Below are 11,544 nucleotides of genomic sequence, written 5' to 3'. Positions count from 1 at the left end.
CCAAACGCTTTCTCTTCTTTGAGCCACTCCTGCATGTTCGACATAAGCCTATACGCAAACTCTGTATATGACTCACTTCTGCCTTTCTCATTTTCCCGAAACTTCCGACGGAACGCCTCCGCAGACAGCCGGTACTTTTTTAGCAGACTCGATTTTACTTTGTCGAAATCCTCTGCCTCCTCTCTATCCAAGCGAGCGACTACGTCGGCCGCCTCGCCGGGTAACAAAGTGAGCAAGCGCTGTGGCCACGTTTCCCGAGAGAACCCCTGCTTCTCGCACGTTCGCTCGAAGTTAACCAGGAACAAACCAATGTCCTCTCCAAGCTTAAACGGCCGCATCAGGTCAGTCATTTTGAACAATACGCGTTCTCCTGCACCGTGTGCCTGACTTCCATTACGAGCGCGTTCGATCTCTATCTCGAGACGCTTCATTTCCAAAGCGTGTTGACGGTCACGCTCTTGTTGCTCTCGCTCTTTCTGTTCTTTAAGTTCGCGCTCCTGTCTTTTTGCAGTCTCCCTCTCTTCAATGGTCTCAAGGCATTCCGACAGCTCGTCATCCTCAGCCTCTAACTCAAGAATAGCCTTTAGCAGTTCAGGTTTTCTGAGTTTGTCCGAGACATTCAGACCCAACTCTCTTGCAAGCTCCAACAATTTCGGTTTGCGCAACGACTTCAAATCCATGGCTGCTCTGAATGCTGCTTTCTCTACTGCTTACTATTGTCTTGCCGCAAACTAACCCGGCAGCAACGACAACCACAATTACCAGCTCTGTTTCTGACACTAACAAAAGCCTGGCAAAGCTCAGAAGAAGAAAGTCCCGCACTCACCAAACCTCGCAGCCAAGAGTCCAGCGCAGTCGTTCCGCTGCAGGCAACCAGTCATCACACAGGGCTCGTTGCACTGCTCCCGGATCGTCGATGAGCTGCTCAGCATACAGTCAACTGCATCTCTTCGCTGCTGGCCTCCGTTGTCGCGATCTCACCGCTGGCAGACAGTTGTTTGAAGTCGGAGGCGATCTCACCGCTGCCAACCAGATGTTTTGATCGCACCGCTGGCGCGATCGAGTGTTGGGAACTCGGCGCTGACGCCCGTGGTTGTACCTGGGTCGCAAGCCCCAAGGGTAGCGTTGGCCTGGCGGCCTGGGGTACAACTGGAAGCATCCGAAGGTCCCGGCAAAGCAAGAGTCGACTGGTAACAACAAAACAACTTGTTTATTTTAACATTGCAAAGAGTTGGCGGTCAGGTTGACCGAAGTAGAGAGACGGGAGAGCACTTTACTCAACAGAAGAAATCGGAGCCCTCCTTTTGGCGTCCGGGGGCAGCTGTTTTTATACTCTCGCAGTTGAGGGCAAGAAGGAACCCCTCAATAGACGAGCACGTGAATGTACAATGTCGTAGCGCTGTCGTAGCACAATGTCGTAGCACAATGTCGTAGCACACTGTCGTAGCGCTGCCGGTCGGGCACAATGACTGTAAGGAGAGGGTGATCCTTTGCGGTCGCATCGCCGCAGTCGCGCCTGGAAACACCTGGCGGGGAGCGTTGCGGCGACGACGATCGGGCCAAAATGTCTGCCGCCCCGCCGCAGTCGCGCCGGCAAAACCACGTGTCGCAGGCGAAACGCAACAACGTTAAAGAACTCCAGGTGGTGCAGAACTGAACAGGGTGTCTCATAAGCTTATCACCAGGCGTAAAACGCCAGAATTTGTTTAATTAAAAAAGAAGAGAGAGAAAAGGAAAGAAGGTAGCTGCGTCCTTGGGCTTTTTTCTAGGGGTGTAAACCACAGAAATTATTCTCGAGTCTGATTTATGAGAAAAACACCTTATATTCCATACCCGACTGTACGTCCGCTGAACTAAGCAGCTTCTGTACTATAAACGGCTACTTTAAGTTATCCAGCGCACTATCATAAGGACAATAATGCAGTATTTAAAGGAACGGCATGTTTCACATACACGTAAACATATTTGTAGATCTGGCGTGTTCGTTGAACAAGATAAGTGTGGTGCTACATTAGGCATAACTTGAGGCAAATCGCAAAAAAAAAAGAAAACACGAGGACAAGTGAAGTAAACGAAGACGTAGCGCTACTAACAACTGAATTTTTATTGCACATGGTTACCACATATATACCATGGTATCCAAGGTATATATGTGGTAATCATGCGCAATAAAAATTCAGTTGTTAGTAGCGTTACATCTTCGTTACCTTCTCTTGTCCTCGTGTTTTTTTGCGCTTTGTCTCAAGTTATGCAGTACTAACTAGCCCACCAGTCTGTTCTCTTGTACATGGGGCACCCAGTTTTAATGGTTGCCCAATGGGTTACAGTCTTGCGGACATGGTGAGACTGTCAAAAAAAATTTTTTTTTCCTTGCCTGAATTAAGTTTGCAGATTTACAGGCTGTCCCAAAACGGGACGTTTATATTTTATGACAGCTAGGAACTTGTTCAAGAGAACCGATTAGCAGCCGTGCGTTAATTCTCTCAGGAACTGGTGCGCCTCTGCGCAACAGCCACGACTCTCCAGCAGCACAATAATCCTGAATAAGAGTCCTCACTTGCATAGGCCCCTCACATTCAAGACTTCAAAAGTGCTGTTACTGGTTACATTCGAACGCAAACGGCTATTAAATAAGTTTTATTAGTGAATTCTGAAGCCGAGTACGATCTGAATAGCAAATACCTTTCGATTAGACTATATGTTTCTACTTCATTTCACCTGCTGGCACGTTGGAGGAGATCGCCAGACAAGCCACGGAGATTACTTTGGTAAAGACTTCCTGGTCTCCCAAATGAATCTGAGTACATAAGCAATACCTTGTCCCTAAAACTGTTGGCCATATTAACGTCCAATAATTACCTTTATTCCTCTTCTCGGAAAGTAGACTGGTTCACTTGGTGCTGGTGCAGGTTTTAAAAGAAACACGCTTATTCCGGACGGGAGTTATCACTTTTTCAATCAGTGCATTTAGAATAGTTGATACTTTTTTTCTTGCATATATGTTGCGGATATATATGTCTATGTACCCTTAGATTTACCTAGAAGTGTATTGGTCATCTGCACCTCTTTGCGCCACGCAGTTAATGAACCTGGTTTATTTCACTGTGAGATTGTTTTCTTTGATAATTGCCCCTGATCAATATTCTACCGACAAGAAGCGCGCGTCAAATTACACGATATCAATAACATTTGCTTTCGTAGCTTCATGTTGCAGATAGGCGGCCTCTGTGACAAAAATTAGGTGTTACATTTAGAACACAATGTTAAAAACAGCAGTTCACCTGGCTAAATCTACAATTGGTACCGGTCGACAAGAGTCGCGGGCGCACCAATGCAAGTAAAATCATAAAAAAAAAACTTTACTGCACAGACCTTTTGCAAGAAAAACCGGGCGTCCGCCAGCGTCCGCCCAACGAACGCGCGCTCACTAGCAGACGACGCATTTGACGACGAGAGCAAAATTGAAGATGTCATGTTGTATAACCCATGCCTCAAATATGTTCACGTACCAAAAGGTGTCAATATAAACTTGCAGTGGAAATAAAGTACTATTATAAGAGCGTACGCGCGCAATCGGTCTCAGGGCCCGCAGCGAAATTACGTTGAACATACCAAAAGGACTTCTTCGGCAAGTTGGTTCTTAGATTTCCTAGGTATACTTTGTGGCGCAAAATACATTCCTTGAAAAGGGACACTTGGTGCTTCACTGTCTTCCTTTCTTCTGTTCCTTTTCAAGAAATGTATTTTGCGCCACAAAGTATACCTAGGAAATGCGTCGAACATGCCGCAAAGCGCGTCTCCGCCCCAATCCAGTTCGTCCGCAGCGCCCTCGCAAAATTTTTCCACACGCGGCGCCTCAGAGAGAGAGCCCCTTTCGGCCCACTGGACCATAGTCTAGTACACTGTAGACACCACCTAAGCAGCTCGTCCTTCAATCTCTTCCGGCGCCTGCATGACACAAAAGTATGGCCCTCAAGATTGGTTTTTGTTACTGAGAGGCTGAGGGTATCTTGGTGAACGTTATGTTTTAATGTAGCAAAATAGTACTGACTTTATCTATATAGGCATATCAGCTCGGTGCAGGTCGTTGAGCTTGGCTGAACACAAACACATTTATAGCCATAAGTACGACAATAAATACTGAGACACATATGATTCATGCGCATTTCACAGGCCGTTGATAAAAGACTGCCTAACAGGTCACTGAAGTCTCCAGGTTTTTTCCCCAACATATTATCCCAATATATTCATTCTCTAGACAAAGGCTGTCCATGCCATTAGAAATAAGTGTTAGTTGGCTACCTCCTTCTCCTTAAAAGTAAAATAAACTTTGTCCTGTATATATATATATATATATATATATATATATTGAAGTGAAAAAATACGGATGTACGTGGTAGCCGCCGCTGGGGCTTTTGATGCGCTTGTTCTCCTGTTGTCAGAATTGGCAGAAATAAAGCGATAGTAGTAAAGAATTTCTGGGTCCGGACAGACCGCCAATGGAAACTGACCCTGTCAACCTTTAACAACCGAACTCTGTCAAGTAAGGCTAGCTTAGCGGGACTCTTTAAGGAACTATCAGACATCGTTTGGGATCTCATCGGCCTTAGTGAGATTAGAAGGACTGGTGAGGCTTATACATTGCTGAAAGCGGACATGTCCTCTGCTATATAGGACTTCCAGATAAGAAGCAGTACGTAGTAGGGTTCCTAACCCATAAAGATATAGCGGGCAACATTGACGGATTCTACAGCATTCATGAGAGAGTAGCAGCAGTCGTAATCAAACTTAACAAGAGGTATAGATTAAAGGTAGTACAAGCTTACGCTCCAACATCCAGTCACGATGATGATGAAGTAGATCAGTTTTATGAAGATGTTGAATTAGCCATGAGAAAAGTGCAAACTAGGTTTGAAGGTTTTATTGAAAAAAATATTTGGAAACAAGAATGTATATGGTAAATATTAGTACAGAAGGAGGTCCCAGAGTTTAAACTGCCGAAAGGGCCTCCTGTGCTAAGTACAAGAATACTCAAATACAGACAGGCAGTGGTGTTGCAGATCAGTGAAACAGTATTAGCAAAGATAAATTAAACAACGAGAATACATAACTTCATTAGAACATCATTATGTAGAGAAATATACATCAAACGAGTTAAGTACTAGACGATGATACATAACGTAAAGTGTAGAAAGCAAAACACGGTTAGTTGTCAATAAAGGTCATTTAATACCAACAGGCTGTTGACCACAAGTGAATTTTCAATGCTTTATGAAATGAGTGTTCTGAAAGGACGCACTTGATGTTCATGGCCAATGAATTCTAAAACATCATTCCCGAAAAGAGCGCTGTCTGCTTGCCGTAATTTGTGCGTACTTTAGGTAGTTACATATTATTTTGTTCCGAGAAGCTTGTGTTATTACGGTTGAGTAGTTGGGGGGCAGAAATATTGTTAATGACAGTACCTTGATTTCGGATGTGATAAATTAAAAGACCAAGTTTTAGCTGTAACGACTACGAGTATAAGTGTAAGAGTAAGTATACAGTAGTAATGGCTGGGGAAGAAGCAGGCGGGTGAACAGGCAGTTGGCAACTACGGCGTCGATTCTAGAAACGCTAGAGGAGAGATGCTGGTAGAGTTCGCAGATAGAAGTAAGCTTCTAATAATGAATACCTTTTTCAGGAAACGTAGCCACAGGAAGTGGACGGACCTGGAAAAGCTCTAATGGTGAAACAAGAAATGAAATTGATTTCATGCTTTCTGCCGATCCCAGCATAGTACAGAATGTAGAAGTGGTAGGTAGGGTAAAGTGCAGTGATCATAGGTTAGTGAAAGCTAGGATTCGCCTCAATTTGAAGAGAGAAAGAGTAAAATTGGTCAAGAAGAAACAGGTCAATCTACAGGCAGCAAGGGTAAAAGCAGACAAATTTAGGCTGGTGCTTGCGAACAAATATGCACCCTTAGAACACAGAGATGAAGTGGCATAGAGGTAATGAATTAAACTATAACTAGGCTGGCTTCAGAGGCAGCAACCGAAGTGGGAGGCAAGGCACCAAGGCAACCAGTAGGCAAGCTCTCCCAAGTAACAAAGGACCTAATAAAGAAACGACAAAGAATGAAAGTGTACAACTCAAGAGATAAGATATAATTCGCGGAGCTGTCAAAACTGATCAACAAGGCTAAAATAAGTGATATTCGAAATTATAAACGTTAGAAAGACTGAAGAAGGCGTAAGAAATGGATGCAGCCTGAAATCAGTGAGAAGGAAACTTGGCATAGGACAATTCAAGATGTATGCACTTAAAAATAAAAAGGGTAATATCATCAGCAATATCGAATGTATAGTAGAAGCAGCGGAAGAATTCTATACTGACTTGTACAGTACCCAGAGGACTCAGAATAACTCCATTCGAAACAGTAATGAACATGATACAGAAACTCCTCCTATAACTAGCGATGCGGTCAGAGGGGCCTTGCAAGACATGAAACGGGGAAGAGCAGCAGGAGAAGATGGAATAACAGTCGATTTAATCAAAGATGGAGGAGACATAATGCTAGGAAAACTGGCGGCTCTCTATACGAAGCGTCTATCGACTGCGAGGGTCCCAGAAAACTGGAAGAATGCAAACATTGTACTAGTCGACAAAAAGGGAGACGTTAATGAGTTGAAAAATGATAGGCCCATTAGCTTAGTCCCAGTATTATATAAAATATTCAACAAGATAACCTCCAATAGAATAAGGGCAACACTGGACTTCAGTCAACCAAGGGAACATGCAGGCTTCAGGAAGGGATACTCTACAATGGATCATATCCATGTCATCAATCAGGTAATCGAGAAATCCGCAGAGTACAGTTTGCCTTTATATATGGCTTTCATAGATTATGAAAATGCATTTAATTCAGTACAGATACCAGCATAGCGGCATTACGTAATCAAGGAGTACAGACCGCTTACGTAAATATCCTGGAAAATATCTACAGAGATTCCACAGCTATCTTAATTCTCCACAAGAAAAGTAGGAACATATCTATAAAGAAAGGGGTCAGACAAGGAGACACAATCTCTCCAATGGTGTTCACTGCGTGCATGGAAGAAATATTCAAGCTGTTAAACTGGGAAGGCTTAGGAGTAAAGGTCGACGTCGAATGCCTCAGCAACCTTCGGTTTGCCGATGACATTGTTCTATTCAGCAACACTGCAGACGAGTTACAACAAATGACTGAGGACTTAACAGAGAAAATGTAAGAGTGGGGTTGAAGATTGATATGCAGAGGACAAAGATAATGACGAATAACCGGGAAAAAGAACAAGAGTTCAGGATCGCCAGTCAGCCTCTAGAGTCTGTGAAGGAGTACGTTTACCTAGGTCAACTAATCACAGGGAACCCTGATCATGAGAAGGAAATTTACAGAAGAAAAACATGGGTTGGAGTGCATATGGCAGACATTGTCAGATCCTGACTAGATGTTTACCACTATCATTGAAAAGGAAGGTACACAATCAGTGCATTTTACCGGTGCTGACATATGGGGCAGGGACTTGGAGACTGACAAAGAAGCTTGAGAACAAGTTAAGGACTGCACAAAGAGCGATGCAACGAAGAATGCTAGGCATAACCTTGAGAGACAGAAACAGAGTGGTTTGGATCAGAGAGCAAACGGGTATAACCGATATTGTAATTGGCATGAAGAAGAAAAAATGGCACTGGGCAGGTCATGTAATGCGCAGGTTAGATAACCGTTGGACCATTAGGGTTAATGAATGGGTACCAAGAGAAGGGAAACGCAGTTGAGGAAGTGAGAAGACTAGGTGGGGTGATAAAATTAGGAAATTCATGGGTGCTAGTTGGAACCGGTTGGCGCAGGACAAGGGTAATTGGAGATCGCAGGGAGAGGCCTTCGTCCTGCAGTGGACATAAAATAGACTGATGATGATGATGATGATGATGATGATGATGATGATGATGAAGAAAATTATAACTGAAAAGGTAGAGGCAACTCAAAAGCAACCTCAAATGATGGGGGTTACAGCACTCTGGTAATGACACTTTAGGGGGGGGGAGCAGTTAAGCTTCGGCATCCCCCGGGGGCGGGGGCACTGTCTTCCCGCCTCGGAAAACTTCGGAGGAGGCTCGGGCCCTGGAATCCCCTCGTAGTCAGCGCCTACGCTAGTAAATCTCCGCGGTCTTCTTTTTGTTTCTGTCATTTGCCTACAATTTAGTGTCTGTTCCTCTCATTTTCATTTTGATGATTCTTGGTTACCTCTTTACACTTTCAATTACCCTGTACTTGGTTGTCCACTTTCTTTACCTCTTCCTCCATTCTGTGTCCGCGGTATTCAGGTACAAATATTTGTACCCTTTTGTTACTCATTTATTTTCATCCATGTTTTTGAGTCTTTCTTCAAAACTAATTTTGCTCTGCGCTTCAGTGATTTGGAAAGGCAGTGAAGCAGTGCAAGGTGACCCATGTCATCCTGCACTGCCTCATTTGTGTTTTTACCGTGGGCTCCCAAAGCCAACCGGCCTACCGATCTTTGGTTAACAGCCAACTCCGACAAGATATCCGATTTGAAGCTCAGAATGGCATTTGCGAACGTTAGCGCTGGCACCATTACGTTTGTGCTTCAACGCATAACACAGTGGTTTCCTGAAAAAAGTAACAGGAACGCCAGTGCATTTCGTCGGACACTGAAAATTAATATCTCGGAAATGGTGCTGTCCAGAGAATTCGTTCCTAGCGGATACACCGCGCGAACTCAGCGGCTATAATTGGTATATTGAAATATGTGGAGTAAAGTAATTAATAAAGAAGTAATTAGCGCAAGTATGTTAATTATTCAATTGAACATTTTGATTTCTCGTAGAAGTAATGGCCGCCTCATCAAGTAATTTAGATCATGGGTTAGAATTGTGCTATCTGCCATAGACATCTAAAAAATTTGATGCAGATAAAAAAAAAAAACATGTATATGCCGAGATGTTTATATTGCTTGACTATATGTATGACTTGCTGTTGAATTGACACCATGTAATTATTGCTGTCATCAATAAAGACCATAATTCCCGATTCCTCTGTGCTTAAACTTAAGGTGTAGATTTGTTGCTGCATTGCCACATATAATCGCAAGTATTCGTAAATCCCTTGTATTGTCCGCTAGCAGCCCTATATCGTCTACGTACATCAGCCCTGGGACCTTGAGTTGAACCATTTGCCCCATTACGGATGTAAAATAAATTAAAACATAAATCAATGTTTTCCTGTCGTCTTAATTTTCTACGCAATTAACATAAAGCGTGAACAACCATGGAGACAGAGGACATCCTTGCTTCTGTACTCGGTATAGTTCTTTGCATTTCCGGCCTCCCCATACAAATGCTACTCGGTTCTCCCTATATATCTCTCTCAGCAGCTCCACGAAACCGTCATCTATGCCCTTGCGCTTGCGAATACCCCATAGCAAATCCCTGTCTATGTTGTCGTAAGCTCCCTGGATATCTAGAAATGCTATCCGTAGATGTCTATTCTGAGCAATTGAAATCTTTATGCACTGAATTGGTGCAAAAATAATATCCTCCAATCATCTGCCTTGCCTGAACCCATTGCGTAGTTCCCCCAGTATATCGTTTTTTTCACCCACTTGGACAACTCTAATTTTATGGCTTGCGTTTATATAATATTAGGGGTCGGCGAATAGTCGAAGTTTCGAATACGGATACGAATAGTTAGCGCGTAGTATTCGATTCGCATTAAAAAAGAAACGATTCGGTATTTTCGAATATTCGAAACTAATCAAATATTTGGACCCACCATGGTTGCTCAGTGGCTATGGTGTTGGGCTGCTGAACCCGAAGTCGCGGGATCGAATCCTGGCCACGGCGGCCGCATTTCGATGGGGGCGAAATGCGAAAACACCCGTGTACTTAGATTTAGGTGCACGTTAAAGAACCCCAGGTGGTCGAAATTTCCGGAGTCCTCCACTACGCGCGCCTCATAATCAGAAAGTGGTTTTGGTACGTAAAACACGATAATGTTTTTAATTAATGAAATATTTCGCAACAGAATGTTAAGTCTGGTTCTCCGTCGGCTAAACAAATTATCACTAATTATGAGATATGGGACGTTTTCCAGGCAATACAGAAACAGGATGTAAGCTTTGTTTGCGGCTCCGCGGCGGACAGTTACAGGACAACTGGTGATCGCTGCTTGTATTTAGTTTCGTGGTTGCAACAGAGCGACTGGACACGGATAGAGTAAAGAAGAGGGAACACCCCGCGGTGCTGACTATCAAAGCTCTAATATATAAAGCATCATCATCATCATCATCATCATCATCATCATCATCATCATCATCATCATCATCATTTATTTATTTACACTTAAAGGCCCTTGGCTTAGGGCATTACATAAGGGGGGGGGGGCAGTCGTTACATATACAATGGTCGGTAACAACAAAAAAGCAATACAAAGTGCAGGATTCATGTTCAACATTAACATCATTAGAAGCATCAACACTAAGATAGACACAGCGGCTCAAGAACAACTTGGAAACAAAACAAAACACGCATACACATTCAAAAACACGGCAAGGTAACTCAGCTCTTGAAATGTGCTGTTAATAAGTGCCTGAATTTATTAGGTTCTATAATTGGTGACCCATGTCGGTTGTGACCCATCTACCGTCTGCAGCCGTTTTGCTACGGGACTAATGATCATTCACTCACCATTTCGGCAAAATAAAGATAACTATCCAAAACACATCCTTCCGGTTAAAAATCTTTAACTTACTATGCGGACATTTTCATTCTAATGAGTTGTTACTACCTATTGTTCTTACCCACAAATGGTCGTGGGCTAGAGTCCCTTAATTAACTCTACCTTGATTAACGGTGCCTTAATTACATTTGCCCTAATTAACACAAAATGTGGGTGCGAGTTCATTAATTAAACATGTCTTAATTAATTGTGCCTTGATTATAATGTCATAATTAACAACAACGGTTGTGAGTACAAGTGTCCTAACTATACCTTAATTAACGGTATCTTAATTACAAAGATCATATAAACACCAAAGACCGTGGGTTCGACTCTCGCCCTTCACGATATCAATAGGAATCCAATTTGGAGATGTCGCCGGTTCGCTTATATCCAAGTGGGTTCGACTCCACCCAAAGGTCGAGGGCTTGACTCCTGCCAAAGGTCATGTGTTCGAGTGCCTTAACTAACTCTATCTTAATTATATCTGCCTTAATTAAATTTGCCTAAATTAATACCACAGGTCGTGGGTTCTACTTCAACCAAAGATCGGGGGTTCGAGTGCCATAATCAAATATATCTTAATTAACTGTACGTTAATGAACATCGCCTTAGTTGATAACAAAGGTCGTGGGTTGCAGTGTCCTAATTAAATATACCTTAATTAACTGTCCATTAAATAACTTCATCTCAGTTAGGAATCGAACTCGTGGGGTCGAGTGCCTTAATTAACTGTGTGTTAATAACCTGTGCCTTAATTTCCTTTTCCTTAATTAATTCTACTG

Source organism: Dermacentor variabilis, chromosome 1 (assembly GCF_050947875.1).
Source record: "Dermacentor variabilis isolate Ectoservices chromosome 1, ASM5094787v1, whole genome shotgun sequence".
Classification (NCBI taxonomy): Eukaryota; Metazoa; Arthropoda; class Arachnida; order Ixodida; family Ixodidae; genus Dermacentor; species Dermacentor variabilis.
The sequence above is the reverse complement of the archived record's forward strand: the minus strand, read 5'-3'. Positions refer to the sequence as shown.